At 41.8% G+C, this 17,137-nt stretch overlaps 1 protein-coding gene across 6 annotated transcripts in view; it reads right to left on the reverse strand.

Annotated features, from left to right (window-relative positions):
- Dag1 (dystroglycan 1) overlaps window positions 1–17,137 on the reverse strand; it is a 65,806-nt gene that overhangs the window by 19,636 nt on the left and 29,033 nt on the right. Inside the window, exon 1 of one of the 6 annotated variants that reach the window (XM_057767330.1) lies at window positions 7,135–7,153. The exons of the other annotated variants lie outside the window; for them this stretch is intronic. The gene's annotated coding sequence lies outside the window, so the exon portion shown is untranslated. Of the gene's footprint in view, window positions 1–7,134; window positions 7,154–17,137 lie in introns of those variants that run through there. 6 annotated transcript variants of the gene reach the window in all.

Raw genomic sequence — 17,137 nt, forward strand, 5'->3', positions numbered from 1 at the left:
AATAAACTTCTTTAGAAAACAAGGCCACTGAAAAGGAGAAACACTAAAGACAATGCAAATCCAAAGCAATTAATTCCAATGGGGTTTCTGCTATTTTAAACACTGCTATTAATTTTCTTATTCATTACACCTTTTAACTAAAATTAAAGAGATAGAGTCCAATCCCTGCCCTCAAATGAAACAAAGTTAAGAGTCATGTCCAGTAGTCAAACATAAAGCTAGTATGTTTAAGGCTGTTAAGACAATGGACTGGAAGGGGAGACTCACAAACCAACTTCCAGGGCACTAGAATAAGCAATTATCTAAGCAAACAACCAAAGTTAAGTTCCTTCCTCAGTTCTCTATACACACGAGAAACTACCAAATTACAGATACAATGTAAAAGACAGGCTTTTTGATACCTTTAGAATACAGTAAAAACTCCACCACTTTTAATCCCAGCACTCACGAGGCAGAGGCAGACAGATCTCTGTGAATTCAAGGCCAGCCTGGGCTACAAGAGCTAGTTCTAGGGCAGCCAGGACAGTTACACAGAGAACCCTGTCTTGAAAACAAACAAACAAACAAACAAAGAATATAGTAAAACTACAAGGAAAAAAAAAAGACATTAGACTGTATAAAACATCTTAAAGGCAATTAACTGGGGCTAGAGATGGTTCCTCCATTAAGAGCACTTGTTCTTGCAGAGGTCCCGAGTTTGGGTCCCAGCACCCACACGGTAGCTCACAACCATACATAACTTCTTTTTTTTTTTTTTTTTTGGTTTTTCGAGACAGGGTTTCTCTGTGGCTTTGGAGCCTATCCTGGAACTAGCTCTGTAGACCAGGCTGGTCTCGAACTCACAGAGATCCGCCTGCCTCTGCCTCCCGAGTGCTGGGATTAAAGGCGTGCGCCACCATCGCCCGGCTCATACATAACTTCTATTCCAGGAATCTGCCATCTTCTTCAGGCCTTCACAATGTACAAGGCATGCACACAGGGTACAAACACACATGCTGGCAAACATCATACACATGAATCTTTTTGTTTGTTTTAAGACAGGGTTTCCCTGGCAGCCCTGGCTGTCCTAGAACAGCTCTGTACTCCAGGTTGGGCTCCACCTGCCTCTGTCTCCTGAGTGCCGGGATTAAAAGTGTGTGCCTTCCCCCACCCTCCAAATCCCCACCCCGGCTCACATTCACCTTTTTTTTTTAAAAGACAATAAATTGGATTTCTGGGGAAATGGAGTAGATACTGTTTTCCCCAATATTTTCCACAAAATACAATTAAGAACCCTATATGCTACATATGATATAAATGAATATAAAAAGTGAACAAAGGGCAAAAACTAAGGAACTCAGATAAAGGATCACAGAAGCGGTAGTTCCTTGAGTTTTCTTTTTGTGTTGTGTATTCTCTTTTTCCTAATTTGGAAAAGGGCAACGGAACTCTAACAGTCAGGAACTCTGGGCTTGGGACTTTTATCCTCCTTTTGTTTCCAAAGGTTGAGCACAGACTTTGCACATAGCTGGCAGGTAATTTAATGCGAAGCCACACTCCAGCCCAGCAAGGCTAGAACTACAGGCCTGGACCACCACACTCAACTCTTCTTAATTTTTATTTTTAACTTTATTCATTTTGTTTTATTTTGTTTGTTTGTTTTTTTGAGACAGGATTTCTCTATGTAGCCCTGGTTAGCCCAGGACGCACACCCAGCTGATTTATGAGTGACTTGCCTACAAGTATGTGTACCACATGCATACCCGTGTCCTTGAAGGTCAAAAGAGGACTTCAGATCCCTGGAGCTGGACTTATGGATAACTGTGAGCTTCCATGTCAGGGCTAAGAAATGAACCTAGCTCCTCTGTAAGAGCTACAAGTTACCAAAATCATAAAAATAGGGAAGAGTATGTGGTGCTGACAAATCTCGATGTTAGACACTCAGGTGTGTGTGACATTAGTCTGTTACCTGCTGATTCCTGGCATAACACAAACGAAATCTTCAGTTGACTCCCAAGGGAGGCATAAGGAGAAGGAGAACAGCCACCAGTTTGAGCCCAGCAGATCAGCCAGGGCTATGCAGCAAGACTCTCTCAAAGAACTAAGCAAGGGCCAGCAAGAAATACCTCAAGGAGTAAAGATCTATGCCAGCAAGCCTAATAACCTAAGATCAATCCCCAGATCCTCTATGGTAGGAGAGAACTGATTCCCACAGTTGCCCTGTTGTGTGCCTGCATGCATGCACGCATACGTGAACACAGGGTGGGGTGGGGATTTAATTACTTAATTAAAAAACGTAGGCTGGGCATAGTGACACAGGCCTATCCTAGCACTGAGAAGGGGAGCTAGGAGGACTATAGTGTTATCTTGAACATACAGGAGTTGGAGGCCAGTTTTGTTTAATTCCTTTGGACTTTAATCTCCCATTTTCATGTGAGTATTGGGAAAATTTTGAAATGGTAATAACTAAAACCCAAATCTGAACATCTGGATCTTCTGGCCAATTTTTTACACCCTATTCATCATCCTATATCTCTGTCTACTTTCCTCCTCTGTTTCCCACTTGCCTGTCCTAACCCTGCCCCAGTTGCTGGGCTGGGGTGTGACTCAGGAGTAAAGTTCCTGTCTAGCATGGGCAAAGCCTGTCTCAACCCTGGAAGCACCAAAGGGAAACTGGGCGTGCACCTAGTGGATAAACGGGGAGGGATGAGGACTTCTTATTTTTATTTTTCCTACTTTTTTCTTTAATTCAGCTCATCTACTTTCCCATCTATTAAGTCCAGTTCATCTTTTACTTTCCTAATCTGATTCTTAATTTTAAACTCTTAGTGTATTTGAAAATAGCACTAATTACAAGTCACACCCTTCCCCACTAAAAGCATAAGCTCAATTTACTACCTGTGGTCACATGACAACACGGGGTGTGTGTCTCACAGACATGACGAAGTGCTCTGCATTTAGCAGTCAGGCAATGTCCAGGGCACAACTCCAACTACTATGGGCTGGTTTTCCATACTCTAGGGAGAAAAAATAGGTTCTGCAACTTGGAAAAAAGTAGCCTGTATGTCTCTCTAATGCTGGTTTTCTATAAGCAAAGGTCATGCCTGCTTGCACAAGAAACCTTGTAGATTATAGCTACATATCTATATTAGGTTGTTTCCCTGGAATAATTTTTAAATGTGTGTGTGCACACATTTTTTTTTTCTGAGACAGAGTTTTCTGTATAACTTGAACTCACTTTGTAGACCAGGCTGGCCTCAAATGCATAGGATCTGTCTGCCTCTGCCTCCCAAATGCCAAGATTAAAGATGTGTGCCACCAGCGTCCAGCAATTTTTTTTTTAAGTATTTCTTTATTGCGGAGAAAGGATGTGTGTGCCACAGCATGTATATGGAAGTCAGAAGACAACATTTTGGAGTCTCCTTCTACCACATGGGTCCCAGGGTTCAAGATTAAACAGACTGACACCAAATACTTTTACCCATTAAACTATCTTACTAGCCATAGGGAAAAAAATTTATACAAGCCTCAAATGTTCTCTTGGTCACTACAGAGATCCTATCCCTTCCTTCAGGGAAGCAAAACCCAAGATCAGTAAACATCAAGCACTGTCATACAGAGCCTGGTGGCTATAATCTGTTAGGAGAAAGGGTGCAGTGTTCCTGGCAAGGCACCCCTGTTAACACCGCATATATATTTATACCTTCCATGACACCATACTCAAGGCTACCTGAAAGAGTGTCTCAAAGGAGCTCACCGCTGTCTCTGTCTGGATGCCAGAAGCTATCAAAGTTCTGCCACTAAGAAATGAATGGTGGAAACAGGGACGCAGCACAGTGTACACAAAGAAATTTGAGCTCTATGTACCTATGCTAGTGAAATCCAACTTCATAAAAATGGGTCCTCTCACCAATGGAACCAAACTGAAGACTTGGATATTAATTCACACACTTTTGAACACGTGATGTTTGACAAAGAAGCAAAAAATATCAAATGGAAAAAAGAAAGCATATTTAACAAATGGTGCTGGCATAACAACTGGATATCAACATGTAGAAGAATGAAACAGATTCATTATCTATCACCATGTAGAAAACTCAAGTCCAAATGGATCAAAGACCTCAACATAAAGTCAGCTACACTGAATCTCATAGAAGAGAAAGTGGTAAGTATACTTGAACACACTGGCACAGGAGACCACTTCCTACATAGAACCCCAGCAGCACAGACACTGAGAGGAACAATTAATAAATGGAACCTCCTAAAACTGTAAAGCAAAGAACACGGCCAACAAGACAAAATGACAGCCTACAGAATGGGAAAAGATCTTCACCAACCCCATATTAGACAGAGGTCTGATCTCCAAAATATATAAAGAACTCAAGAAATTGGTCATCAAAAGAACAAATAATCCAATAAAATAATGGAGTATAGACCTAAACAGAGAACTCTCGACAGAGGAATCTAAAATGGCTGAAGGAAATGTTCAACATCCTTAGTCATCAGAGAAATGCAAATCAAAACAACTCTGAGATTCCATCTTACACCTGTAAGAATGGCCAAGATCAAAAACACTGATGACAACTTATGCTGGAGAGGTTGTGGGGTAAAGGGAACACTCCTGCATTGCTGGTGGGAGTACAAGTTGGTACAGCCCTTTTGGATGTCAGTGTGGCAATTTCTCAGAAAATTAGGAAACAACCTTCCTCAAAACCCAGCAATACAACTTTTGGGTATCTATCCAAAGGATGCTCAACCGTGCCACAAGGACATGTGCTCAACTACGTTCATAGCAGCCTTGTTTGTCATAGCCAGAACCTGGAAACAACCTAAATGTCCCTCGACCAAAGGATGGATAAGGAAAATTTGCACAATGGAGAACTACACAGCAGAAAAAAATAACGTCATCTTGAAATTTGCAGGAAAATGGATGGAGCTAGAAAACATCATTTTGAGTGAGGTAACCCAGATCCAGAAAGACAATTATCACATGTACTCACTCATAGGTGGTTTTTAAACATAAAGCAAAGAAAACCAGCCCACAAATCACAATCCCAGAAAGCCTAGATAACAATGAGGACCCTAAGAGATATATATGGATCTAATCTACATGGGAAGTAGAAAAAGACAAGATCTCTTGAGTAAATTGGGAGCATGGGGACCTTAGGAGAGGGTTGAAGGGGAGGGGACATGCAGGGCAAGGAGCAGAGCAAAATGTAGAGCTCAAAAAAAAAAAAAAACATAACACACACACAACTATATAAATAAAAAAATAATGGGTCCTCTCAGAACCTTGACAAAAGGCCCTGGCTCTCTGAAGACAGGTCAACCAGCCATGGTACACAGGGGAAAAGACAAGTTTGCATGGCAGCAGCCTTCGACACTCCCCACCCGGAGACCAGAGAAACTTTAAAGGTATTAGAAGAACTGGAAAAGCCAGATATGGGTGGCAAAGGCCTAAAATCCCAGCACTGAAGAAGCTGAGACATGAGAATTTCAAATCTGAGGCCAGCTTGTACAACTTGCAAACGCAAGGCCAGCAAGGTTACAACAGGGAAACTTTGCACTCAAAATGCTAAAGAAAGAAAGAAAAAGTGTTGGAGGTTTGGGTGGGTGGTAGACACCTGAATTCCACTACTCACAAGGCCAGATTGAGCTACAAAAGTGTTGGTCCCTACAGAACCTGGAGAAGACAAAGCCTTCTGTGACAGCAGTGTGTGAGCAGCCACACAAGCTGCTCACAATGGCCTAAGAGCTGCAGTAACTGGGAAAAGCCCTAACAATCAAGATACCCATCCCACCCCACTGCTGGGCCTGGCATACATCCAGCATCTAACAGCACAATGAGGCAACAATTCCACTTGAGGTAGAAGACTATGTTTAGAGGAGACCTCCTCCAAGCTCTTGGGAAGTGAGTCTCAAAATGATGAAAAAACAATCTAGAGTAACCTATCAGACACCTTTAATCTAAAGATGGGAGAGTCTCAAATGGGCAGAAGTGATTTTCAGAAGTTTCTACAAGATAACCCAAAATATCAAAAAATTACCTTGAAAGTAGATATTATACATCAGTTGTTAAGGACATGGGGAATAACATCACTATACAGTAGTTAGCAAGGACACCAGTCAGCTGAGAGAAGCGGAGGAAAGGGTCCTTCTGATGCTTCCTATCACTGATACAGAGCCCTATTTAGATGGGACTGAAGCATGTCACCTGATGGGAGGGAGAGGTAGATGCCAGCCAGTGAGGCACCAAGACCTCATGACCCTACTCTAACTCTGTCCAGATAGCTTTAAAGGCCTGAGAAGTAGGAAGCCTTATGCCAACAGAATCCAGGCCCTGAAAAAAAGGCTCTCTAGCTACTCTGCTGCCTCCCCATGTGTAATGAATGTCCTGTGCTTACAGAAGCCCAGTGGGGATGCTTCCCACTCAAGTAAGTTCACTAAGTAAATTCACATATGGCATATTCCACTCACAATAATCCAAACTGTCAATAAAACTTCTATCTACTTTAATCTAAAGACTCTTAAAAGAACAGTTATTAGTTTTTACTTTCTAGAAATAAAGTTGTGAGATTCAACTCATTATTAACCAAATGAAATGTGGCAAAGGCAGCCAATTCTGTCAACTCCCAGGAGCTCAACAGGTATGCTACCTTAAAACAGTACTTAAGCTGTCAGACTGTTACTATCACTCTTGTAATTAAAATGAGATTTTCTTTTTAGAACACATTTAAAAGAATGAATCCCAGTGCCTTTAATTCCAGCAGAGGCAGAGGCAGGTGGATCTCTGTGAGTTCAAAGCCAGTCTGGTCTACAAAGTGAGTTCCAGGACAGCCAGAGCAGATACACAGAGAGAGAGATCCTGTCTTGAAAACATAAGGCTTTTTTTTTTTTTGGTCCACATACTCAGAAGGTAAAATTCAGTACTGTGAGTTCAACATTAACACAAAAACCTCTGAAAAGTTAACTAGTTTAAAGCAGTTCAGCCTAAAGAACTAGCGGTATCTGAATACAATACAAAGCAATAGTGTGAAATTATTTATTTGGACTCCCCATGTAAAAGACAGGCGGATTCTCAGCTCCCATTTTAGGAAGGCCTTCAGTACGCTGTGACATTAGATAAAGGAGGTCACTTTTAGACTTTAGTCTCACCTTAGAACTACTCTTGGCTCAGGAAGCTGATGGGGTTTCTTTGCCATGGGGAGCTGGAGTGATTGTGATAAGAGAAGATTACAAGCAATAGGAACATCCAGATTCAATCAATCAGAAGCAGCCATGGTCATATAAACAGAAACTAAAAGGTAAAATATGTGGGAGAGAAAATTGCTACCTCTAAGCAGTAAGTACCACATCTATCTTGTCTATCAACAGGGAAAGCTGCTTTAAAAGCTCCCGTCACTTAGAGAATTTCTTATAAATCCTCACTATCGCAGGTACCAAAGAAACCTACAGTGGGCAGTGGTTTCTGCTGATGGTGGCTTGTTTTCTTTCCAATATCATAGAAAGGAAGCAAACACCCCAACCTGTATATAAATACACACAGGTACAAACGTGTCTTAAAGGGAGAAAAATACTGTTCGAAGTCCAAAACTAAACAGATATGCTTTACTAGACCATGGTCTGTAATCCAAGCTGATCTTTAACACCCTGTGTGAGAGGCTTACTGAACACTCCATGAAACTCCATATGCTCTGGTTAAATATTACTCACTACTAACTGGCAACACTTAAAAACTGTTCACATGGTGAATTTTATGGCATGTATTTTTGTTCTTTCTTTCCTGCTTTGTTGCTTGGGAGCCACGGTATCATGTCCAGGCTGACCTTAAACTCACTATCTAGTGGGTGCTGGCCTTGAACTCCTGATTCTCCTGCCCCCACAGCATGTACAACTATGCCTGGCTTCTTCTTTCTTCTTTCTTCCTCCTCCTCCTTTTTTAACAATTAAGATTTGTTTTTTGTAGGATTAACATTTGGGATTATAGCCATACCTGCAATCCCAACATTTAAGAGGTTAAAGCAGGGGACCTACTAAGAATTGAAGCCTAGCCTCAGCTATAGAATGAGATCCTATCTCTAGAATAAATATTTTGTTGTTGTTTTGTTTTAGAGCCAGGCCTATAGTCCTAGTTACTCAAGAAGCTGAGACAGGTGGAATACAAGGTCAAGGCCTGCCCGGGCAACTTAGTAAGACTCAACTTCAGGATTATTAATAAATAAAATGTAAAAGACTGAGAATATAACTCAGTGGTAGAACATTTGTCTAGCTAAGTCTAATCGCCCATTTGGCTGAAGCAGGCAGAGCAGGAGGTGTAGTGGAGGTGAGAGGTGGGTGGCCAGACTTGTATACGTAAGTGGGAATGAACCTTCAAACTCATGTGACATAAGAATCCAATTAAAGCAAACTACAATTATCTTAAGACAACACAACAATTAACACTTCAGCACACATTTGCTGACTACTTACCCTGTAGGACAGGTACGAGGCTTCAATTACTGAGCAGTCTTACTAAATTTCATACACTATTCAATTAAAATTTTATATGCATTGCCAAATCACAAAACATAAGTGGTAACCCATTTAACTAGGTAATCACAAGCCACATAACAATGTTCTAGAGCACGTCTATGATGGTGGCGATATAAAATTATAGTGAAGCTGAAAATTTCCTAAAGCCTAACCACAATACAAGGCACTATTTGAATGTTTGTGGTGATACTGGTGTAAAACCTATGGGACTGTTAATCAAATAGCAGCAGAACACAGACAATTATGTACAGTGCAGAATGTTTTTCTTTTCTAGTACAGTATATCTAATAGTAATAACTTACTAGCTTATGAATTTACTAAAAGGACACCTGCTCTAAGATGCCACAGTACCAACTGTTTAAACAAATACTTCAACCATGAATGCTTAAAGCTGTGACAACTGCTTGAGCTACCTTCGTTTTTGAACATTCTTAAAGTGTGACAATCATAAACATTTTTTTTCATTCCAGAAACAGCCAGATCAACACATCTTGTTTATAAACCAACCAAATAAAACTAGCATCCACTGTCTTTGCCCAGGGAATTTCCTGCTAGAATTCCTCCCCACCCACAAACAGTTTGATTTAACCGGCTCTTTCACTTGCTTCAGTCTTATCACGGCTGCAATTTTTGAATAAGCACTAACTTTTCTATATTAGGTTCATACTTACAAAAGGCAGAACAAAACAGCCAAAAACAGTCTTAAAGACTCTGGGGAACCCTGTTTTACAAAACTCTCACTATGACTAGATATTGAAATGGTGGTCAGGCCAATGCCAAAAAAAAGGAGGCCATCTGGCCTCAAAGTCAGGCTAGCCTAGAAAAGTACCCAACAGCACAGCTTCTAGTAAACTGTAGAAGGCAAAGATTCCCAGGTCAAGTCCTGCCAACTCTCAAACTGGTATGTCTTCCTCAGTAGAAGATGCTGTGTAGCTTATTAGGAGCCAACAATAGCACAGACCTACAGAAGTGTTCAGTGTAGGTACTTCTATACCAAGCAAGATCCACACACTGTTATGGCTTGAACCTAAAACATGCCCCAAAGGCTCACTGTGTCAGATGTCTGGTTGTCAGCTGATGGGTATAAGGAAATGATTACATCAGGAGGGCTCAGATGGTATGACTGGGAGGCAGTACAAACAAGGAGGCAGGCCTGTTTATAGAGGGTATGCTCTGAATGGATAGGTCACATTCCTGGTCTTCTACAGTACTCTGCTGTTGCTCTTTCCCTACAGTAATTTTCCAGCCTCCTATCCAAGGGAACACGGACGGAGACTTCTAAAGGTGGGAGTCAACTCCTTTTCACTGTTTTCAAGCATTTGTCACAGCAACACAAGTCTGACTAACGTGAACATCCAACTGCTTCCCTCTTTAAAGTTCTTTCTGTTTTGTTATGTGGTTTTGTGGGGTTTTTTGGGGGAGAGGATGCTTCGAGACAGGGTTTCTCTGTGTAGCCTTGCTATCCTGGAATTTATACTATAGACCAGACTGGCCTTGAACTCAGATCTGCCTTGCCTGTTTCTGGAATGCCAGGATTAAAGTACCAACACCTGACAGCCTTCTTAAAGTTCTAAAAGACCTCTAGCTGTTGTCGGCCACACTAGATTTACACCCAGGTTAACATTAAAATAATATAGAAAATAAAATAAAATTTAAAAGTCACTGAAGGCAGTCTTAGCATAAAGGGGAAAATTCTGTACTTTAGTAATTAAAAACCTAATCATGCACTTTAGAATTCAAAAATTAAAAACTCAAGGCAACAACAGCTGGATGGTGGTAGCACACACCTTTATCAGCACTTGGGAGGCAGAGGCAGACAGATCTCTGTGAGTTTGAGGCCAGCCTGGTCTACAGAGCAAGTACCTGGACAGGCTCCAAAAACTACAGAGAAACCCTGTCAAAAAAAAAAAAAAAAAAAAATCAACGCAACAAAACGCAACAATGTACACCTTTAATCTCAGCGATATAAAGAAAGATGAATCTCTAAATTTGAGTCCCACTAGGTCCATACAGTGAATCCCACCAGGTCAGCCAGGGCTACAGTGAGACTGCCTCAAAACAAAGTAACAACAAAGTCACTTCAAAAATGCTAAAGGAGGGGGCTGGAGAGATGGCTCAGTGGTTAAGAGCATTGCCTGCTCTTCCAAAGGTCCTGAGTTTAATTCCCAGCAATACATGGTGGCTCACAACCATCTGTAATGAGGTCTGGTGCCCTCTTCTGGCCTGCAGACATACACAGACAGAATATTGTATACATAATAAATAAATTTTTAAAAATGCTAAAGGAATGGAAAATACACGAGATTTGTCTATCAAAGGAAACAGCTGTGATTCACACACCCCAACTAGTTTGCAGCAGCAACTACAGAACAGTTTTCAGAGGTGTCCCTATCTGTTGTGGCATGGGAGGGAGATATGTGTGCTGTTTCCTTCTTCCAAATAGTCTTGGAGTCTTCTGAATGTCTCAGTTGGGTCACTGTTAGACATGGATGGAGACTCATAATCAGGACTTACCAGGCCCAGCTTAATTCTCTGGGTATTTTATCTGCACTCCTCACTGAATCTTTAATTGGCTTTGGGATGGAGTACGAGAGCTCAAACTTAGGGCCTTGTACATGGCATGCTAGCACTTTCTTGCAAAGCTACATCCTTAGCCCCATTTTATTTTTATTTTGAAACACAATCTTGCTAATTTACCCAGGCCGGCCTAGAATTGATCTTCCTATCCTGACCTCCTATTTTAGCCTAAGTATTTAGTCTAAGTGTGTATCACCAAGCCTACTTCAACTGGCTTTTAGGTGTAGCACACAGATATCCTGAAGATTCTATTTACGTGTGTGTGTGTGTGTGTGTGTGTGTTTGAGAAAAAACTAAAGGCCGGAAGCTAGGTTTGATGCTGCATGGGAGATGAAGGCAGAAGGATCAGAATTCTGTTCAAGGTCACCCTTTGCTACATATTAAGTATTGAAGCCAACCTGTGACCAGCACTTTTATTAAAAAAAAAAAAAAAATGCTTCTTCAGAGCCGATTTTCTTGTCAAAGAAGAAAGCAGGAGCCCAGACTTCTGTCAGCCTTAGAGCACAACCTGTTACATTCCAGACACTCAGGAGGAAGCCAGACGCCTCTGAAACAAGAAACTCAACATTTACCAGTTACCAAAAGATCAGACAAGGAGTGTCTTTTTTAAAAACTAAGTTCCTTCAATAAATTAATAATCCACAAAGATACCTCAGAAAGTCACTTGAGACTTCTGCCAAGAGGATACACACAAAAGAGCTAAGCAGTAAAAGAAAGCAAGTATTGAGTTTGCAAACCTATTTCTCACCTCTAACTCATCCAGGGATCCAAAGCATAATTTGCTTTTAAAGACTGATTATCAAATGCTAGTTGTTTGGTTTCTCTGTTCTGTCTGATGTTTTCAGGTGTTTGAACCCAAGATCTCACAATATACTACATAAAAGTTTCTCCACTGAGTTATACTTTTTGCCCCTACACATTAAACTTGACAATGATCATGGAGCCACAAACAACAAGCCTCCAAACTCCACAAGCATCTAAGATGGCACTCAAATAGAATTCATATGCGCCTGTGTTCATCACTCTCATGACTCATGCCCCACCTGTGTGACGCCTCAGGACAAGCACAGAGGCTAGGCACAAACTCTCTGAATCGGTAATACAAATTTACTTTACTTAATAAAGGTGAGACAACAGATATTAAAACACTTCTTAAAAACACAAGGTATCGGGGCTGGAGAGATGGCTCAGTGGTTAAGAGCATTGCCTGCTCTTCCAAAGGTCCTGAGTTCAATTCCCGGCAACCACATGGTGGCTCACAACCATCTGTAAAGAGGTCTGGCGCCCTCTTCTGGCCTTCAGGCATACAGACAGAATATTGTATACATAATAAATAAATATTTAAAAAAAAAAAAAAAAAAAACAAGGTATCTGGGAGGTGGTGGCATGCTCCTTTAAACCCAGCAGTCAGAAGACAGAGGCAGATGGATCTCTGCAAGTTCAAGACTAGCCGGGTCTACAGAGTGAGTTCCAGGACAATCAGGGTTATACAGAGAAACCCGGTCTCAAAAGAGCAAAAACAAAACAAAAGATGGGAGGGAGGGAGGGAGGGAGGGAGGGAGGGAGGGAGGGAGGGAGGGAGGGAGGGAGGGAGGGAGGGAGGGAGGGAGGGAGGGAATAAATATGGATGGCCTTCTCACATTCTGCCCTGCATTCTACTTGCACACAAGCAGGGCCATTACATTTCTGCCCAACTCAGAACACTGCACCCATGGGTTCTCTACTTTTCTTCAGGGCTAACCTTCATGGTTCTCCTGAAAGATCACTTTTCCTTCACTTCTCTATTCGTATTTCTCCTATCCCGAAATCCTTACCATTACTGAATAATGAGCACTCAACAGCAAGCTTTCGTGAACACAGTCAGAGCTGTTCCTACAACACAATTAGGCTCCACTTCACCTAGAATGCTCATTCCTAGAACATCTGCCCTTCTTTCTGCAAAGTGAGTGCTCAATAACTATTTGGTTGATGGCTGAATATATACCAACATTTTTCTTCATGGGGCTCCATACCAAAATTCACCCCTTTCCTTTGTTTCTCCATTTCCTGTGTTGGAGATCAGCATTTGTCTTACGAGGACAGTCACCAAAGAAACGAGTGGTTTTGGTGGCCTTAGGAGGTGCATGAATCAGAAAAGAGGTTGCATTCATCTTTCAAGAAACTCTCAACTAATGGACAGTATGTTCTGTTCTGTTTTTTTGTTTTTTAGAACTGGCTGTTGTCTGTGGGGGTGAGGTGCAGAGATGCCTTGTGCTGGGCAAATGCTCTGTCACCAAGCAAGCAAGGCTAAGCTGTTACTTCAACCAAGGACAAAGCTTCTTCTAAGCTCAGAGCAAGACTCTAAAACCTGACACACAGTGGAAGCAGCTGGGCAGAAGCTTTATAAGCAGCTCCCAGGATCACACCCAAGACTGCGACACTCTGATTACGTGTCACAGCTCTCAACAGTTGAAATCCCACTTTAAATACACAGGACCTCAGAAAGAGAAACAAGTAGACAGAGACCACATAGTGAACGAGCACTGAGAAATCCAAACTGGACAAACTAAAGAAACACAGAGGAGCCAAACACAGTAGACACTGTTACGGCAGCACTCAGAAGGCTGAGACACAAGGATCCCAAGTTTGAGGTCAGCCTGAATCTTACAAAGACTAGCTTTTTTTTTTTTAAAGGTTTTTTATTTATGTGTCTGTGTGTATACACCATACGTGCTTGTATGTCTGCAACAACCAATCAGGTCACTAGATCCTCCTGGAGCTGGAGTTAGAAGTGGTTTTAAGTTGCCTGACATTGGTACTGGTGCCCTTTCACATATCCTGATATCCAATATTTACATTACAGTTCATAACAGTAGCAAAATTAGTTATAAAGTAGCAACAAAACTAATTTTAAGGTTGGGAGCCAACACAACAGGAGGAACTGTATTAAACAGTCACAGGAAGGTTGAGAACCACTGCTCTAGCCCCAAATAACTGCTTTCTAAAACCCAAAACAAGCTGAGGACAGTGGTGCACACCTTTAATCTCAGCAGTTCAGAAGCCAAAGCAGGTGTATCGCTATGAGTTTGAGACCAGCCTGGCCCAGGACAGCCAAAGATACATAATGAAACAAAAAATAACAACAACAACAAAAAAAAAGCAAACAAACCAAAAAAAAAAAAAAAAAAAACTAGCCTGCACAAATAGACAAAAATTACTTTTCCTCATACTGCTAGAAGTAGTGACATACTTAATCCCATCATTTTAAAAGCAAAGGCACTGTAAGAATGAGATTCACTGGACCAGTGTGTGGCGTTTTAAATGAGAGTATCCCCTTTATGCTTATATATTTGAATGATCAGACTGTTTGAGGAAGGATTAGGAGGTGTGGCCTTGTTGAAGGATGTTTAAACTCCAAGGGTGAGCTCTGAGGTTTCAAAAGCTCACACAAGGCCCAATCTTGTTCACTGCCTCCTGCCTGTGTATCAGATGTAAGTTCTCAGCTACTGTTCCACCGCCATGAGCACCTGCCTGATGCCTTGCTCCTTGACATGATGGCAATGGATTCAATCTCTGAAACTGTAAGCAAGTCCCCATAAATGCTTTCTTCTATAAGTTCCCTTGGTCATGGTGTCTCTTCACAGCAATAGAAAAGTAACTAAAAGAGAGTGAGACTCTACCTCTGAAAGACAAACAACCAAGCCCCCTTTTGGATAGTGAGTCTTCCTTCTACCTCTCTGACCATACAGCCTTTCCTTAGGGCAGCAATCAAGTCCCTTGTTCCACCAAGATTTAGTAGCCTGGATTCAAATACCTGAAGGCACTGCCTAAGCCAGCTTTCTCATTATTGTAAACTTCACAGCATCACTGTCAGAACAGGCATTAATCTGGCGCCTGTGCGGAATAAGTGCTCCACTGCTTGTTCCAAAGACTGGCTCACCCTGCACTCAACAGCTACAATGAGGAATATTATGTTCTGGATGTGACATTAAGACTGGCATGAAGCCGGGCGGTGGTGGCGCACGCCTTTAATCCCAGCTCTTGGGAGGCAAAGGCAGGTGAAGGTCTACAAGAGCTAGTTCCAGGACAGGCTCCAAAGCCACAGAGAAACCCTGTCTCAAAAAACACCAAAAAATAAAAAATAAAAAAAAAAAGACTGGCATGAGACCCAAGATCCTCCTAGTCACCCTGCTGAACAGCTAATGTCTCCTATATAACATTAAGAACTAAGCTCCAGCCGGGCGGTGGTGGCGCACGCCTTTAATCCCAGCACTCGGGAGGCAGAGACAGGCGGATCTCTGTGAGTTCGAGACCAGCCTGGTCTACAAGAGCTAGTTCCAGGACAGGCTCCAAAACCACAGAGAAACCCTGTCTCAAAAAACCAAAAAAAAAAAAAAAAAAAAAAAAAAAAGAACTAAGCTCCACAGCAGGAGGCGGAGTCAGACTTAAAGCCCAGTTCCCTAAGTAAACTTGCTAGAGCCACCACTGATACCACATGGGCCCAGTAGCTCACAACTGCTACAGCATCTGTTTGTTAAGTAGGTTGTTTTTAATCCTAAACTCGTCACTTACCCATGTAGATTTCAGTCTCCTAAATGCTGCTTCCTCAGGAAACCTACCCAATAGGGTTCTCCATTATCTAACTCCTTTCTTTTTCTTTTTCTTTTTTTTTTTTTGGGGGGGGGGGTTCGAGACAGGGTTTCTCTGTAGCTTTGGAGCCTGTCCTGGAACTAGCTCTTGTAGACCAGGCTGGCCTGGAACTCACAGAGATCTGCCTGCCTCTGCTTCCCAAGTGCTGGGATTAAAGGTGTGTGCCACCACCGCCCGGACATAACTCCTTTCTTTTCTCATAGAATTATCAGAATAGTCACAGCAGTGGCCAGATTTGATCTGTTCAGATAATCTAATAATGACACTGTGAAAGTACAGGTGAGACACATAATACTGGTACCTACCTCAAAAAGAATTGTATCCCCACATGCATGTCACGATAGATGTACAAACACACATACATAATAAATGTATAAACGAAGCCAGGCAATAGTGGCACACGCCTTTAATTCTAGCACTCGGGAGGCAGAGGCAGGTGGATCTCTGTGATTTGAGGCCAGCCTGGTCTACAAGAGCTAGTTCCAGGACAGGCTCCAAAACCACAGAGAAACCCTGTCGTGAAAAACAAAACAAAACAAAACAAAAGATCAGAATTCAGTTCCCTGCACCTATGTGAGTAGATTCACAACTGTGGGCAACTCCAGCTCGACGATCCATGTGGCCTCCATGAGCACCTGAATACACATGCACGCACATACACACGCACACACACAAAAACAAAATTTTAAAAATAAAATTTAGGTATAGTGATATATCTCTGTAATACCGACACATAGGAGGTTGAGACAAGGCTAGGATACATAATAAAGCCTTGTCCCAAACTATTTAAAAGTTATTATTTCCTGACTTTAACTGCTATGTGCAGCTAACAGAAAAAATTATTCTTATTCTTAGAAAATATGCAATTAGGTACTTAGGAATAAAGAGGCATGTCTCCCATTTACTCACAAGTGGTTCAGAAAAAAAAGTACAGATAGAAAAGAGAGAATGAAGTCACTGAGATGGCTCAGTGGGTAAAGAAGCCAGATACCAAGCCTGATGACCTTAATACCTGGAACCCATACAATAGGAGAGAACTTATCCCCAAAAGCGCACAAAAATAAGTTTAAATGGTACTGTAAAGATGGCTCAGCAGTAAAGAATAACTGCTGCTTCCAGAAAATCCAGGTTGGTTTCCCAGTGCCCATTGTGGTGATCTGAATAAGAATGGCCTCCATAGGTTTATCTATTTGAATTCTTAGTCACTACAGAATAGCACTATTAGAAAGGATTGAAAGGATGGGGGGTGCCTTATTGGAGGAAGTATGATAGGCCAGTCATGCCTCCCCCTCCCTCTCTCTGCCTACTCTCAGGATGCAGCATGCTACTATGGAGACTAAACCTCCAAAACTGTAAGCAAGCCCCCAACTAAATGCTTTATTTTCTAAGAGTTGCTTTGGTCATGGTGTCTCTTTACAAT

The sequence above is a fragment of the Chionomys nivalis genome, chromosome 4, assembly GCF_950005125.1.
Source record: "Chionomys nivalis chromosome 4, mChiNiv1.1, whole genome shotgun sequence".
NCBI lineage: Eukaryota > Metazoa > Chordata > Mammalia > Rodentia > Cricetidae > Chionomys > Chionomys nivalis.